The following is an 18,406-nucleotide window of genomic DNA, read 5'->3' on the forward strand; positions in this document are numbered from 1 at the left end:
TTTTTTTTTTTTTGTCCTCATGAACCGACGCTTTGACATTAGTCTTGCAAAGGGAGGGCCTCTGCAGAGAATACACGTTACAGATGGTGTATATTATAACAGAAAGAGAAAAAAACAACAAAAACAACAAATCAAAACTGTTCATTTAAAGTCTCTGAAAGTCTTTTCTCAGATGTCCTCTAGGTGTAGTCGTGGAATGGAAGTCTTTTCAGGGGTTGATGTGTGGATGCTGGTAATCAGCCAGGAAATTTCCTACAAAATTGAGCTTAACACAACTTTAAAATAGCTTTGTCAATAATAAAATCAAACAATGAAAGTTCTCAAAAACATGTCTAAGGGAATACAGAATCTTAGTTGTTACACATGAAACATATAATAAAACAAAAATTGAAACATTCTTTAAAATTATAATATTACTATAGTCCCCCCCTTATGGAGGGTAATTGAGAAGACAATTGCTGCAATATTAATTATTAAAAATAATTTTTATCTTTGTTTCATCACTTTTTGCATCATCTGCCTAATTATCCTCATGCCATTATGAGAAATTAGAAAATCTAATATAATTGGTAACAGGTGTCAAGGCCAAATTCAACACTGTTATTTATCATGACACCTGAGATAATTATGGGGGTTACCATAAAAGAACAGAGAAATGATGGGATATGAGCATTCCCACACTTGAGCAATATGTACTGTCCATGCAGTATGCCAGGCTTAAAATAGGTGGATGGAATATATGTCCATGCCACCGAACATATTGGAGGAAACTGAGTCAGACTTAATCAGATGCATGGGATTGAGATGTCCATGGCATCAGGCATATAGGAGGGAGCATAGAAGCCAGGTGTAGAAGTGAGATGGGTGGGATGAATACTTCCAGCCATCTGTACAATATTGTGGGGAAAAATAAAATAAAATATTAAACCAAGAGAATCCAACCTCAACATTTGTCAAAAGCCGTTCCCTCGGCCATACCTTGACTTCATGCATGTCTCCCCTCATGTGACAGTTCAGTGTCTGCTCTTGCATGTATTCCTCTTGTGATTGGATGGCATCTTGGCCAACTGGCATCTGATAACTCAGAATAAAGGCAATTAATGTCTTAAATGATAAGTTCCCATAATCCAAGTCTCATATGGATTTTAAATTGAGGATAATAAATGATTGCAAAAAATGTGAATACATCTTGACTCAGAACACAATATATAATTATGCAACAATTTCAAATGATACCCCTTTTTTAACTTAGTATACAATTACTTTTTTGAAAAATCTGAACATATTTAAATACAAGTTAAAGCACAACACAATCTCAAATACAACTTTTACAAATGTTCCCCTCTTTTTTTTTTTTTTGAATATGCTTATCAAAAATAATACTTCTAGAATCAATTTACACTTGCCATGGCAAACAATTTGCTAGGGAAATGCTTTAAAGAGTTTGATCAAATAATCAGTTGAGAAAAATAACAAAAACAAATAACTCAGAATATGGGAGCACAATACTCCTAGAATTAACATTGTATTATGAAATCAAAACCATCTTGCAATTTTTCAAAATTAGATAGATAAACGAATAGAAGAAAATACACGTGGAATAATAAAAGACAATGAAATTCAAACTAGGGAAATCTAAATGAATATGAATTTAATATTAATAAGAGTACTACAAAATATAAACTTGATCACATGACTATAAAAAGCTTTTACAAATATTCTCCTTGTTTTAAAAACTAAGTATAAGACACAATCTCAAAAGCATGAAAATCTCTATGAAAATAAACCCATACCATTAATTTCAAAATGTATATATAATAGCATAGAAATCCTATGTAACCTCTGAACTGACATTAATACTCTGAGTGAATTCAGAACACTTTTGATTCCGATATCTAAAATCCCCAACACTCATATCAATACCTTGCTGCTTACTTCTACATTTCTCTAAAATATATACCCTTCCATGGCAAAAGAAGCAGAGTCTTGAACTATGTTGATGGTTGTCATTCTTATTCAGCTTAAGTTTTTCTTCTTTAACCCCTCTATATTGTCTGTCAGCCTTTTCACCATACAAATGCTTTATAAGATTACTAATTAAAGACAAAAGCAGGTTAGCAAAATTATGAACAGAACGAGCATATCTGGAATTTAAAGGGTTTTCTAAGGTTGTCTCAGAAGCACAGCCAGGCTGGGGAAGGGCTGAGCCTGAAGCTGCAAATGCAGTTAGAGAAAGTTGAGCATGAGCATTAGATCTTTGGACTTCCCGGGCCAGGGAAGCAATGGGCTTGGCCATAGGAGGAGTAGAGGGTGGGGTCTGGAGAGGAGGGGAGGGACCAGCACAATTTGAATCACACTTGATTTTGAACTCAGGCCTGGATTCCTCTTCCCCCACCTTGCCTCCAGGTGCTAGGGGATTAAAAGCTTCTAGAGGGTGGGTCATTGCCTCCAGGCATGCAAAATTAAAGCAACAATTACTGTTAGAACTGGGAAAAGCTGCAGGAATCTCTTCAGGTTTCTCTGAAAAAGCATGGTTGGGAGAGGGAGAGATATTTCCTTGTGTGAGTAAGTTGCTGGCTCTTTTAACAAAAAGAAAAAGAAAAATAGAAAATCCACAAAAACAAAGCATTAACATGATCTTATCTCCCATTTGTCTGGTTAAACAGACTAAAATAAAAAATAGGGTAATTAGGGAGTTTAAAAGGTCCATTCGAAAAAATTTAAAGGAAAACACAGCCAGTACACCAGTACTTAGCAGTTAAAGGGAGAGGGAGGGGAAATTTCTTACCCAACCAGAAGATCAGAAGTGAGGTTCAGCTTTCCTCTTCGTGGTCAGCCATCTGTTAAGGGCTAAAATTCTAGCTAGTCTGTCTAAAATATCTAATGAGTGGTCGCCAATAAATTATAAGCTTTAGCAAGAGTTAGACTTTTAAGCATTTATTAAGGAAAACAAGAATTTGGTAAAGAGAGAGAGAAAGGCCTAGATTTCTATCTATTAAAGGGAGAGCACATTTTTAGCTCCCTTCTCCGCCAGCGTCCCCAGGAAAAAGAGTGAGACCGAGCGCCAGTCTCTTCCTTCCTCCTCCCACTAGTCCGCGTCACTTCCTGAAGCCTGGTCTTGCCCTCAAAGACCTTTGCTTCATGGGCAGAACTCTTCTACAGTAAGTATCCAGCAGGTGGCGTCATTCATTCCAATCGTTACAAAACCAATGGGAAGCTCAAGACAGACTCATTGTAAGAGAAGACACTTGAACAGAGCCATATGTTACATAATCTCAACTGGCTCCTCAGTGCTGCAAGACAATCCTTTTACACTTTCCTGATTAGCTTGCTAGCCCCATGACCATAATGGTTCTTCTAACACTTTTCATCCCTCCTCAAGCCTCTCATGGCTCTTCCTCCCCCTAGTCTCTCAGCTAAAAACTTTGGCATATATATATATATATATATATATATATATATATATATATATTTGGTGAGGCAATTGGGGTTAAGTGCCTTGCCCAGGGTCACACAGCTAGTAAGTGTCAAGTGTCTGAGGCCGGATCTGAACTTAGGTCCTCCTGAATCCAGGGCCAGTGCTCTATCCATTGTGCCACCTAGCTGCCCCCTTTGGCTTATATTTTACTGAAGAAAATTGAGGTCATTTGCCTAGACCTGCCTCTTCTCTCCTCCTTCACATATCTCACATGGTGAGGTGGTCCTTCTTTGCAAGGCAAACCTCTCTATGTGTACAAGTAATCCCTTTCCAGCAGATTGGCCCTTCTGTTATTCCCACTCTCATTCATTTTCAGTTTATCCTTCCCTATTGCCTACAAAATGCCCATCTCTCCATCCTCAACACAACAACAACAATAACAACAACAACCGCAAAACACAAAAACCCTTCCCTTGAGCCATCCATTCCTTCAAGCTATCATCTTCTATCTCTCTAGCCTTTTTGTGGCCATACTTGAGAAGGCCATCTACAATAGATGCCCCCACGTCCTCTCCTCTTGCACTCTTCTTAACCTTCTCCAGTCTGATTTCTGACCTCATAACTCATTGAAACTGCTCCTTCCAAAGTTACCAATGACCTCTTCATGGCCAAATCTTAGGGCTTTTTCTCTGTCTTCATCCTTGGCCTCTCTTCAGCCTTCGACACTATTCTCTGATGTCTCATGTATCTATCTGACTGCTCCTTCTCCATCTCCTGTGCTCGATCTTCATCCAGGTCATGCCTCTCAGACTATAAATTGTAAACAAGACTTGGCAACTGACGGTTTGTGGGCACTGAGGGAGAATTGAAGAGGATTCCCAGACGGAGAACATGAGTCACTATAAAGAGAGGGACACTATCAACAGAAATAGTGAAGTCAGGAGGAATAGTGGGTTTGATAAAGGAGCTCTGTTCTGGACATTGTGAGTTTGGGATGACTAGAGAACATGCAGGTGGATATGTTTAGCAGGAAGCGGATAATGGAACTCAGGCAAGACAGAGGCTGGCTATGAAGATCTGGGGCTCATCTGTTTGGAGATGACACCCTTTGTTCCAGTTAGTACTAGTCCAGGGGCAGTGCCTCCCTAGATATCCCTGAGACCAAGCTTCCCCACGAATATGCAATTCTTAACCAGGATATAGTACACTTGGCATTTTTTTCCACTGAAAACTCCCATGTACCAGTAGGCCATATCCTAACAGGTATGATTTAGTCTGGGTAGGAGACTTGTAGGAGACAATGTTGTATAGTGGAAAGAACAATGGATTTGAAATTAGAGTAGTTTTACATTCTGGCTCTGCTACTTATTGTTGTGTGACCTTGGGCAAGTCAGTTGCCCTTTGGGTCCTAGTTTCCTTATAGGAGTGGTCTATAGAGTCTCTAGCTCTAAATCCAGCCCCCCCCCCAAACCCCCACTCACCTGGGGTTCTAATATGAATGGTCTTTTTTTAGCTCCCTCAACTGCAAAAAAATGACCATATCATAGTATGTACTTTGGCCAATAGGGACCAAAAGGAATTCAAAATACTACAGAGATAATTGTGGGAAATCCTGGTGGGGTGGGGGAGGGGGGGATTGGGAGAAAGAGGGAGTGGTCTCATTCTGGTTGTGGTTTTCTCCTCCCATTTTGCTCTTGTTGCCCTTTTCTCCAAATGTGAGTCCCTTTCAGGCTGGTTTGATAATGTCCCCTAAAAAAACTAGGGGAGATAAAATTTTCTTGGCCCCAGATAGATAGTCTAATGGACCATTGTCCTATCTGACAATTTACTAGCTGTTCAGTACTTTTTTCAAGGGGAATTTATCATCACTCAGATATTTATATTGATTTAAAGATTTCAAATGGCATTTCTCACAGCAATCGTTTGAGATAGGTAGTGCAGGCATTATTATCCCCATTTTGCAGATGAGGAAAATGAGGTTCAGAGAAGTTGAGTGATTTCCTAAGATCACACAGCTGTTATCACAGTTGGGGCTGACTCTCAGTGTTTAAATGCACCTGCTTATGACAATACTTTATATGGACTATAAATTAGAGTTAATTAGATAGGATCAGTAAATAACAGAGACTATTTTCAAAATTGACTGAAGACTTCATGTAATTAGTTTTGTTTTATCAAATATTAAAGGTCAGGGAAGAGAATATTGGCTAAGCAAATGTTTAAATCATTAAAAAATATCTGATCTTTGAGTTCAAGTGAACCCTTTCATGATGATAACTGAAGCCTATTTTACCTGCTAAAAGCAAAACTTCATCCCCTTTCTTCTAAAATAGGATGGAATTAATTTATGAATAGGATAGAGGAGGAACTTGCTGGTCCTTTCAACTGGGCTGCAGCCTTTCCATTACCTCCCCTCGCCCCCATGACGTAAAGAGAAAATCCTGGCTGATTAGGCAAACTCAGGAAATAAGACAGAAGCAGTTTATTACCACACCAAAGCATCAAGCTGGACTGTGTGGCATTATTCATACCTCCCCTGCCCCACCAGCATGTCCTGTATCACTGTACAACCTCCCTCCCTGAGAGGAAGGACAAGTATATAATTAACTACCTCAGTTTCCTCATCTGTTAAATGAGGATAGATAAAGCAGCAATCTCGTAGGGATGTTATGGAGCTCAGTGGGATAACATTTGTACAGTACCTTTCAAACCTTAAATTGCTACATTAATTTTAACTATTATTATGCTTGTCCAAGGGAGAGTAAGATAGAGGGTAACACGGTCCAGGCAAAGTACCATGAAAAGTCTAAGGGAATGAACATCATTTTCCCCCAGGAGAGAGTAGAGATCAAGCAAAGGTCCTTTTGGAGAGAATCTGTCTGTTCTCCTTGCCTCCGCCCAGGGATCTTAGGTGCTAGGTGGGCCAGGAAGGGGCCTTTTATAGGGAAGGGGAACTCTCCTTGGACCAGGCAAGATATCTAGTTGTGGTACTGGCAAAACAGAGTTGGCAAAGAAGGAAGATCAATACTAGGTTTGCAGCAAAGTATGTGAAAAGGCCAGCAGCAAGAGGGGAAGTCTGTTTATGTACCAAGACATGGGCAGTGGGAGCTGAGAATGTACTCTGAAACCACAGGCTGCCTTGTCCCATATACCCAAGCTTAAAAGCATGCATGTGTATTAGAAAAAGAAATTGAACAAGCTATTAATGAACTCCCTAAGAAAAAATCCCGAGGGCCAGATGGGTTTACGGGTGAATTTTACCAAACATTTAAAGAACAATTAATTCCAATATTATACAAATTATTTGGAAAAATAGGTGAAGAAGGAGTTCTACCAAATTCGTTTTATGACACAAATATGGTGGTGATACCAAAACCAGGCAAAGCAAAAACAGAGAAAGAAAATTATAGACCAATCTCCCTAATGAATATTGATGCTAAAATCTTAAATAAGATATTAGCAAGGAGATTACAGCAAGTGATCACCAGGATAATACACTATGACCAGGTGGGATTTATACCAGGAATGTAGGGCTGGTTCAACATTAGGAAAACTATTAACATAATCAACCACATCAATAAGAAAACCAACCAAAATCATATGATTATCTCAATAGATGCAGAGAAAGCTTTTGACAAAGTACAGCACCCATTCCTAATAAAAACACTAGAGAGTTTAGGAATAGGGGGAGCTTTCCTTAGAATAATAAACAGTATCTACCTAAAGCCATCAGCAAGTATTATATGCAATGGAGATAAATTAGAGGCCTTCCCAATAAGATCAGGGGTGAAACAGGGATGTCCATTATCACCCCTATTATTTAATATTGTCCTAGAAATGTTAGCTTTAGCAATCAGAGAAGAGAAAGGAATTAAAGGAATTAGAATAGGCAAGGAGGAAACAAAACTATCACTCTTTGCAGATGATATGATGGTATACTTAAGGAATCCTCGAGAATCAAGTCAAAAATTACTTGAAACAATTAACAACTTTAGCAAAGTAGCAGGATATAAAATAAATCCACATAAATCATCAGCATTTCTATACATGACCAACAAAGTCCAGCAGCAAGAGATAGAAAGAGAAATTCCATTTAAAGTAACGGTAGGTAATATAAAATACTTGGGAGTCTACTTGCCAAGACAAACCCAGGAACTCTATGAACACAACTACCAAACACTCTTCACACAAATCAAATCAGATCTAAATAATTGGAAAGATATCAATTGCTCATGGATAGGCAGAGCTAATATAGTAAAAATGACAATACTGCCTAAATTAATTTACTTATTCAGTGCCATACCAATCAGGCTACCTAAAAATTATTTTATACAGCTAGAAAAAATAATAACAAAATTCATCTGGAAAAACAAAAAATCAAGAATATCCAGGGAAATAATGAAAAAAAATTCACAGGAAGGTGGGTTAGCGGTACCAAACCTGGAGCTTTACTATAAAGCGGCAGTCATCAAAACTATCTGGTACTGGCTAAAAAATAGAGTGGTAGATCAATGGAATAGGCTAGGCTCAGGAAATGCAGTAGTAAATGATACTAGTAATGTAGTGTTTGATAAACCCAAAGACTCCAGCTTCTGGGATAGGAACTCAGTATTTGACAAAAACTGCTGGGAAAACTGGAAGATAGTATGGCAGAAATTAGGCTTAGACCAACATCTTACACCTTATACTAAAATAAGGTCAAAATGGATACATGATTTAGACATAAGAGGTGATACCATAGGTAAATTAGGAGAGAAAGGAATAGTGTACCTATCAGATCTTTGGAAAGGAGAACAGTTTTTGACCAAACATGAGATAGAGTATATTATAAAATGCAAAGTGGATGATTTTGATTATATTAAATTAAAAAATTTTTGTACAAACAGAAGCAATGCATCCAAAATAGAAGGGAGGCAGAAAGCTGGGAAACAATTTTTGAGGCCAGTGCTTCTGATAAAGGCCTCATCTCTAAAATATATAGGGAATTAAATCAAATTTATAAGAATCCAAGTCATTCCCCAATTGAGAAATGGTCAAAGGATATGAACAGGCAGTTTTCTGATGAAGAAACCAAAGCTATCTATTCCCATATGAAAAAATGCTCTAAATCTCTAATGATTAGAGAGATGCAAATTAAAACAACTCTGAGGTACCACCTGACACCTATCAGATTGGCTAAAATGACAAAAAAGGAAGATAATAAATGTTGGAGAGGCTGTAAGAAATGATGAGCAGGAAGAGTTCAGAGAAACCTGGAGGGTCTTACGTGAGCTGATGATGAGTGAGATGAGCAGAACCAGAAGAACATTGTACACAGTATCATCAACATTGAGTGTTGACCTACTGTGATGGACTATATTCTTCTCACCAATGCAATGGTACAGAAGAGTTCCAGGGAACTCATGATAGAAGAGGGGAGGGAGGGAGAAAAATCTGAAATTGTAAAGCATGTATAAACAAAAGTTGAGAACTATCTTTACATGTAACGGAAAAAATAAAATATCTCAAAAAAAAAAAAAGCATGCATGTGTTGCCCATCTATTGAACAAAACAAAAATTTTTTTTGGGGGAGGGGGCAACTTCAGACTATCCTTTTCACTTGCCTGATGTGAATGTTGTTGAAACTCACTTTCACCAGTCCAATTCAATTCAGCAAGCATTTATTAGACACCTGCTGTGTGCTCAAGACAAAGCAGAAAATTCTACATCCATCTTAGATCCATCTTGGCACTCACTAAAGGGGCAACTACAAATGGCTTTATTCTTCTGTACATGCTGACGCGATTGAGATAGGATGGGAAGAATAAGGGTCAAAGGAGCCATGGGCCCCTCTGTGCTCTTGGATCACTTAGTTTGTGAACTGACCACTACTGTACTATGACCAAATGAGGTCATAGGCTCAAAGTGGGTCCTGGGGTGGGGGAGAATTCCCTATTTTCAGTCTATTTGGAGATTAGAGAGTACTGATCTTTGGGGCAGATGGCTATGTAACGATTGGAGTGACGCCACCTGCTGGACAGTTACTGTAGCAAAGGTCTGCCATGAGGAGAAGGCATCTGAGGGTAAGCCATGTGGTCAGTTCCTTGGTATCAGGAAGTGACATTTACTCATGGGTACTGTCTATCAAAGCTATCAGCCAATTAGCTTGGAGCTGTATGTGTGGGGACAGGAAGTTTCTAGTTTTCACAAGAGGCTTGTGGGATGAAGAAGGGGTGGTTCTCTCTCTTTCGTCAGGACTCTCTTGGAGAGTGGAGCAGAAATGTGGGCTTCCTGCGATAGATAGCTGAATCTAGGCCTCTTTCTCTCTCTCTTCACCAAATTCTTATTCTCCTTAATAAATACTTAAAAGGGAGGCAGCTAGGTGGTGCAGTGGATAAAGCACCAGCCCTGAATTCAAGAGGACCTGAGTTCAAATCTGACTTCAGATACTTGACACTTAACTAGCTGTGTGACCCTGGGCAAGTCACTTAACCCTCACTGCCCTAAAAAAAAATAATAATAATAAATAAATACTTAAAAGTCTAACTCTTGCTGAAGCTTATAATTTATTGGCAACCACTCATTAGGTATTTTAGATAATATAGCTAAAATTTTAGCCCCCTACAGCTATCACTTAGCACTAGTTAAGGGAACATTTCCGTGCCCACCAATCTTAAAGTCACCTGATAACTTGTGAAGAAGACCAGCTACAAAACCTTGTGAAATGTTTAGAGATAATGGGGTGCAGTAGAAAAGAGAAATATACTTAAGGTCAGAATTCCTGGGTTTGAGTCCCAGTTCCTATACTTCCCAAATTGTGTAATTGTAGGAAAGTCGCTTAATCTTTCTGAGGCTCCGTTTCCTATTCTATAAAATGGTAGAAAAAAATAATACTTGTAGTGCCTACCTCATAGGGTTGTGAAGGACAAATGAGATAATGCATGTGACAATACTTTACGACTATAATTAGATGTTCTGTTATACAAGACACAATTAAGTGTTAGACTCTTGTACAGCTTGGAGGGCAGCAAAGGATGGTGGATTGAGGGTTAAATTTGGAGTCAGGAAGACCAAAGTTTAGGTCCTGCTTCTGACATAAATTGGCTGTGTGACCCCCATTAAAGTTATGCTACCTCTCAGTGTCCTAGGCAGCTCTTCATGGCCTTGAATTGCAGGAGAATGGCCTATCTGCATTGGTGGAGGGAATTTCCATGCCAGGAATTCACAGCACACTCATGAATTAAGTCCTCTCTCCCCTTTCCCTCCCAAGGGAATGCCTGTAAAGGTGGTGGGTTTGTAGGTGTTCAGAAAAGAGGAATCAATATGGTGCCCTGCAGTTGTTGGGTAAAGATTCTTAAAAGTATTGTGTCTAAATCTCAACCCCCTCATCATCTGGCTAGTCTCATCCAAATGATGAGTCCTCAGAACCTTCTGAAAAACTCACCTCCCACCTTGGCATAGCTAGTTTTCTGTCATGTGTAGGCCTTTGGAAAATTACTGCTTAAAAGCTTTGGGCATTTGTTTTTTAACCTTTCAGGTAACACTGGGGTTAATTCTTATGATCCCTTTTCTCCTGTGTAACTCTGAGATGTAGGAAGAGCATTTAATCAGACTGTAAGCTTTCAATTATCTTAAAAGGTTTCACGTGAATTTCAACAATAGCTTTTTGTTTTGATGATTTAAACTTTTGCTTAGCTGACCTTTAATTTCTGCTAAAATCTAATTACATGAAGTCTGCACTCAATTTTAAAAACAAGCCATTTTATCTACTGGAAACCCTTAATAATCCAGATAAATTCTCCTTCCAAAGTGGTTACCTAATCACACACACAAAGTAGTTCTGTGGCGAAAAAAGACAATTTAATTTTTTTGCGCTTGTCTTTTATTTGTAAACACATCTTAAAAGTTGTTGCCTCTTTATGGCATGATAGAGTTTAACCTGAGGTACCTCCATCTCTTCGTTTGCTTGTCTTCTTTCAAGATTCAACTCAAGTACCATTTTTTTTTTTGTAGGAAACTTTCCTCAGCTTCTCCCTCTCTGGTGGTGGTGGTGGTGGTGGTTGTTGAGCCATTTTCAGTCATGTCTGATTCTTCATGACCCCAAAGACCACACTGTCCTTGGGTTTTCTTGGCAAAGATACTGAAGTGGTTTGCCATTTCCTTCACCAGTATGTGCCCATTTTGCAGATGAGAAAACTGAGGCAAACAGGCTTAACTGACTGGTCCAAGGTCATACAACCAGTCAATCTGATTTGATCTGAGGTCAAATTTGAACTCGGGTCTTCCTGACTCCAGTCCAGGTACTCTATCCACTGCAGCACCTAGCTCCTCCCACCTACTTGGTATTTATTTTGTATATACCTACTTATTTAAATGTTGTCTTTCCCATCACATTATGAACTCTTTGAAGCTAGGGGCAGTTTTTGTCTCTCTTTATATCCTTAGTGCCAGGGCACATAGTAAACACTTAATAAGTGTTTGTTGACTGACTTAGTTCTCTGAGCTGTCTTCAGATGAAAGACATTAGAGCTGGAAAAAAGACAAGCCTCTCATTTTCTGAAGGTGAAAACTGAAGCTCAGAAGGGTTAGGTGATTTCCCCAAGGCCACTTCATCCAAACTCTACCTAAATTCAGGGCTTATTCCCACCACTACATGATTCCCTACAAACACAATCCTTTTTCTTTTTCTTTTTCTTTTTTTTTTTGAGGCAATTGGGGTTAAGTGACTTGCTCAGGGTCACACAGCTAGTAAGTGTCTAAGGCTGCAATTGAACTCAGGTCCTACTGACTCCAGGCCCCCTCCAGTGCTCATTGCACCACCCAGTTATCCCAAATGCAGTCCTTTTTTCGTGTGTGTGTGTGTGTGTGTGTGTGTGTGTGTGTGTGTGTGTGTTGGCAAATAAACACCACAGATTTGAAATCATACTCTCAGGGTAGATCATACTATGGTCTGAGAATTGGGAAGAACCTTAGAGATGGTCTTGTCCACTGGTGTCAAACTCAAATGTAAAAGGTGGAGGAGGGCAACTAAGTCATACATACCTGTTAAATCCTAGGTGTTGGGAACTTCCTCCACCAATGTGGATTAGCATTTGATTTTCAATTTATAGTCTGTTACCTGGGGGCATTGAGAAGTTAAGTGACTAGCCTAAGGTTCTCTAACTTCTTTGGACTCTTACCTCTAGCCATTAGGCTTTCACTTCTTCCTTGCAATTCCCCCTTCCTGTAATTTCCACTCTTTCATACTACCTCTGCCTTTTGGTGCCGCCAAGAATTAGTCTACTATTCCTTCTACACAATACTTAGAATATTGAAGATTGGGTATGATCTCCCAACTCTTCTTTGATTTAATTAAATCATACTTACATCAAATTATAATTTGATTCTCTACTTTAATTACTTGAAGTATATCTTTGCCTCATAATTTAGTACTTGAATATTCTTTTATACTCTCAAAATATTTATTCTTACTAATCTATCTCCCTAATCATATTATGAGTCCCTGAAAGACAAAAAAGTGCCTCATCCTTTTTTTTTTTTTCTTTGCATCCAATTAAATAGAAGGTCTTTAGGACAAGGAGTGAATCCTCTTTCAACCCTCTTACCCCTGTGAGCATAAAGCAACCTCAGTTGTAATTTGCATTCTCTTATTCTTTATTTTTATTTAGAGCATCCTTTCATGTGGTTGCTGATAATTTGCATTTCTTCTTTTTTTTTTATGAGATATTTTATTTTTTCCGTTACATGTAAAGATAGTTCTCAACTTTTGTTTATACATGCTTTACAATTTCAGATTTTTCTCCCTCCCTCCCCTCCCTCCCCCCTCCCCTAGACAACAGGTAATCTGATATAGGTTATATCTATATGTCTCTATACATATACATATAGATATATATATACACACACATATATATACACATAATAACATTAATCCTATTTCTGCATTAATCCTGTTACAAGAGAAAGAATCAGAGCAGTGATGCAAAACCTCAAAATAGAAAAAAAAAACAACAGCACCCAAAACAAAAGAAATAATATGGTTCAATCAGCATCTATACTCCACAGTTCTTTCTTTCTTTTTTTTTCTTGGATTTGGAGATCCTCTTCTATCATGAGTTCCCTGGAACTCTTCTGTACCATTGCATTGGTGAGAAGAATATAGTCCATCACAGTAGGTCAAAACTCAATGTTGATGATACTGTGTACATTGTTCTTCTGGTTCTGCTCATCTCACTCATCATCAGCTCACGTAAGACCCTCCAGGTTTCTCTGAACTCTTCCTGCTCATCATTTCTTACAGCACAATAGTATTCCATTGTATTCATATACCACAACTTGTCCAGCCATTCCCCAATTGATGGGCACCCCCTCAACTTCCAATTCCTTGCTACCACGTAAAGAGCAGCTATAAATATTTTTGTACATGTGGGTCCCTTTCCCCCTTCCATGATTTCTTTGGGCAAAAGACCTAAAAGTGGGATTGCTGGGTCAAAGGGTATGCACAGCTTTATCGCCCTTTGGGCATAATTCCAAATTGCTCTCCAGAATGGTTGGATCAGCTCACAGCTCCACCAACAATGCATTAGTGTTCCAATTTTCCCACAGCCTCTCCAACATTTATTATTTCCTTTTTTGTCATTTTAGCCAATCTGATAGGTGTCAGGTGGTACCTCAGAGTTGTTTTAATTTGCATCTCTCTAATCAATAGTGATTTAGAGCATTTTTTCATATGGGAATAGATAGCTTTGGTTTCTTCATCAGAAAACTGCCTGTTCATATCCTTTGACCATTTCTCAATTGGGGAATGACTTGGATTCTTATAAATTTGATTTAATTCCCTATATATTTTAGAGATGAGGCCTTTATCAGAAGCACTGGCCTCAAAAATTGTTTCCCAGCTTTCTGCCTCCCTTCTAATTTTGGATGCATTGCTTCTGTTTGTACAAAAATTTTTTAATTTAATATAATCAAAATCATCCACTTTGCATTTTATAATATACTCTATCTCATGTCTGGTCAAAAACTGTTCTCCTTTCCAAAGATCTGATAGATACACTATTCCTTTCTCTCCTAATTTACCTATGGTATCACCTCTTATGTCTAAATCATGTATCCATTTTGACCTTATTTTAGTATAAGGTGTAAGATGTTGGTCTAAGCCTAATTTCTGCCATACTATCTTCCAGTTTTCCCAGCAGTTTTTGTCAAATACTGAGTTCCTATCCCAGAAGCTGGAGTCTTTGGGTTTATCAAACACTACATTACTAGTGTCATTTACTACTGCAGCATTTCTTCTTTAAAAACTATCTGTTCATATACTTTGACCACTTATCAATTGGGGAATGGCTCCTATTCTTAGATAGATTTGAATCAGTTCCTACATATCTTGGAAAATAGGACCTTATGTATCTTGGATATCCAGCCTTCCTTTCTGATCTTGTGTCTCTGTCTTCACCACTTTATATGTTCTCTATCCTTTAGCCACACAGGGGAATCAAATTTTGTTTCCTTGTCTATAAAAAGAAGGGTTTGACTACACAATCCTTTCCAACTCTCACATTCTGTAACTACAGAATTGTCATTCTTTCTAGGCAGCCAGGTGGCTTTATTATAAACTTGAGGCCAATCAATCACCAAGCATTTTAATAGCAACCACTATGTGCTAAGTTCTTTGCTAGGAGCTAGAGATACAAAAACAAAAGAAAGAGTTCCTGCCTTCAAGAATCTTAAATTCTACTAGGGAAGCAATGTGTACATATATGGTGGCCCAGTGGATAGAGAACTGGATTTGGAATCAAGAAGACCTGAGTTCAAATCTGACCTCAGATTCATGTTAGCTGTGTAACCCTGGGCAACTTACTTAACCTCTGTTTGCCTAATCCACTAAAGAAGGAAATGGCAAATCACTCCAGTATCTTTGCCAAGAAAACTCCATACGGAATCATGAAAAGTAGGACATGACTGAGCATCAACATTTATATGATGCTTACTATGTGCTAGCTCTTTACAATTATTAGCTCATTTGACCCTCGAAACAACCCTGGAAAGTAGGTGCTATTATTATCCACATTTTGTAGCTGAGGAAACTGAGGCAAACAGAGGTTAAGTGACTTGCCAAGGGTCACACAGCTAGTTAAGCGTCTGAGGACAAATTTGAGCTCAAGTCTTCCTGACTCCAGGCCCAGTGCTTTGTACACTATGGTGCCACCTATCTGCTCTAGGTGCATCTACTTCAGAGTTGTAAGGATCAAATGCGATAATAATTAGAAAGTACCCCAGGTATAATAAGTACTACACACGTAGTAAGTGCTTATTTCCTTCCTTCCATGACCAGAAAGCACTTTCTTGCTTCCAAATATTTGATTATACTGTTTTCTCCATTTGGAAGGAGAGCCTTTGAACTCCCCTTACTCTTTCAATTTCTATGCCAAAAAGAGTTAAAAACACTTGGAAGAATTATCAGGAAAAATGGGAGGCAGGATGGACCCATTCAAAGCTGATTTTATTTGCCAGGAGAGGTCTCAAAGAAACCAAGATTGTCTCTCTACTCCCAACCCTCCCATGTTCCTCTTACAATCAAGCCTGAAAATCTACTTATGGGGGGCGGTTCTTTTATTCTACAGTGAGAGATGAGGTTATAAATGCCGAGGAGATACCCCTGGGAGAAGAATCTGGTGACTGACATCCTCTCTGAGCTGTAAAGGACACATCCAAACCCTTTCTGAGTGCAAGTTTGGGGACGAGAGAGGACACTGGTCCCCTAATAGGATGAGAGAAAAAAAAATAGGGACTCTAATAATGGGAAAATGGGCCAGAATTGAAGGAGGCAGGATTGGGGTTAGGGAAGAAAATGATGCTCTATTTCCTAATTTCCCTCTAGACCATCCCTGTCCTTATTCCTCAGATCTTCCTGGGGCTTTGGGAGCTACATTTAGCATTAAGTATTCACAGGACCATAGCTTAAGCATGTGGAGAAACAGCTAGAATACCAGGCTCTAAAACCACATTTGCCACAACTGTCTTGGCAATTCATTTCTTGGTCAGGGTAGTTTGGGAGACCAGGATACATTTTGCTAAGCTGCTCCCTCCCTGGTACTCTGTGTGGCAAGGAAGAAATCCCTCAGTATCAGAGCTGTCCGAAAGAGAAACGGCTGCCTTTGGAGGTGTGTCTTGTCTCTAAAGCTACTGAAGGAGAGGCTGGATGACAACTCGTCAGGCAGGGGCTTGTAGAAAGAATCCTGGTCTGGGTCCGAGTGGGACTATTCCTTCTGACTCTTAGATTCTATATGTAATGAATAGATGAGAAGACAGAGGCCTAGGGAAGTCACTGTTAATACTTGTGATGAGGATAACTCACTTACAAAGCACCTTCAGATTGCTATATGAGGAGTAAGGGCTTTTCCCCTACAATAACTGAGAGCAAATATAATCTCTGTATTACAGTGAGGAAACAGCCTCATCCAGGTACAATGACTCGTCTAACATCACACAACTAATTAGTGTCATTGGATGTCCAATTCCGTGTTAAGGCTCATCTCAGCATGTTATAATTATCTTAAAGGGAGCCAGGCAGCACAGTGGATAGAGTGCTGGGCCTGGAAACAGAAAGTTATGCTGTTGTTATTTTTCAGTTGTGTCCAGGTCTTCTTGGCAAAGATACTAGAGTGGTTTGCCATTTCCCTTCTCCAGTTCGTTTTATAGATGAGGTACTGAGGCAAACAGGGTTAAGTGACTTGCCCAGGGTCATATAGTTAAGTAAGGGTCTGAGGCTAAGTTTGAACTCAGGTCTTCCTGACTCCAGGTCCAGTGCTATATCTACTTTGTCACCTAGCTGCTGAGTTCAAATTTGACCTTGGACACTTACCAACTGTGTGATCCTGGATAAGTCTCTCTCTCTGTCTCTCTCTGTCTCTCTCTCTCTCTCTCTGTCTCTCTCTCTCTCTCTGTCTCTCTCTCTCTCTTTCTCTCTCTCTCTCTCTCGTGGGGCAATGAGGGTTAAGTGACTTGCCCAGGGTCACACAGCTAGTAAGTGTTAAGCGTCTGAGGTCAGATTTGAACTCAGGTCCTCCTGACTCCAGGGCCGGTGCTCTATCTACTGCACCACCTAGCTGCCTCCTGGATAAATCTCTTAACTGCTATTTGCTTCAGTTTCTTCAACTATAAAATGGAGATAATAACACCCACCTCCTCCCAGGGCTGTTATGAGGATCAACTAAGATAAAAAAAAATTTTTAAGCACCTAGCACATAGTAGGTGCTTAATAAATGCACATTTTCTTTGTTTTAGGATCATAATAAATGTTCAGCTGTTGTACGTTGCTTCTAACTATTTTACAAACCAGCTCATTTTTCTTTCACTCCATTGAAATCAGCACTAAGTCAGACCCTTGGGAACCCAGTCTTTCTTAGTTTTGCTTTCACTTGAGTTGAGACCATTTCCTCATCTCCTGTCAGTTAAGGTCCTCCCATTCATCGTCACTAGGGCCTTTTGTCCATGGACACGTTCCAGCACTTCAGTCTTGTTCTTCTCTGAGACCAAAGGATTCCTTCATAGGAGATTCTGCTCCCCAACTTCCCCCTCAGTGCACCAGCTCTGCTGCAGGCAGTGCTTCAATCCAGAGCTCTTGGTTAGAAAGCCGTTCAGAGAATGGGCATCTCCCCAAAGAGAGCATGTGAGGTTGGGAGAGGCTGGCTTTTCTTCTTGGGACCTTGGAGCTTCTCTATTCAGCTTACACAGTAAAAGTTACCAGCTGTGGCCCGAGGAAGAGAGGAGACGGCAGCCCCTGAATAGATCAGAAAAAACAGGTACTGTGCATCCTAAGGGGCAAAAACTCTGCCTCCCCATCAGAGGGTCTCCTTTCCCCGCTCCTTCCTTCACAATGTGTTTTTCACTCTAGTAAGAATGTCAAACCCACGTAAAAGTAATCATAACTGACAGGAAACAGTAAATTCAGCAAGAGGAAGCAGGAGCAGAGAAGAGTTCATATTTATTGAGACAGTTGCTGTTATG

At 39.4% G+C, this 18,406-nt stretch overlaps 1 protein-coding gene across 1 annotated transcript in view; it reads left to right on the forward strand.

Annotated features, from left to right (window-relative positions):
- The first annotated feature begins 17,912 nt into the window (after nt 1-17,912).
- SLC2A9 (solute carrier family 2 member 9) overlaps nt 17,913-18,406 on the forward strand; it is a 310,297-nt gene continuing 309,803 nt past the window's right edge. Inside the window, exon 1 of the mRNA XM_043972628.1 lies at nt 17,913-18,201. The gene's annotated coding sequence lies outside the window, so the exon portion shown is untranslated. The remainder of the gene's footprint in view (nt 18,202-18,406) is intronic.

This window comes from Dromiciops gliroides, chromosome 6 (genome assembly GCF_019393635.1).
Source record: "Dromiciops gliroides isolate mDroGli1 chromosome 6, mDroGli1.pri, whole genome shotgun sequence".
NCBI lineage: Eukaryota > Metazoa > Chordata > Mammalia > Microbiotheria > Microbiotheriidae > Dromiciops > Dromiciops gliroides.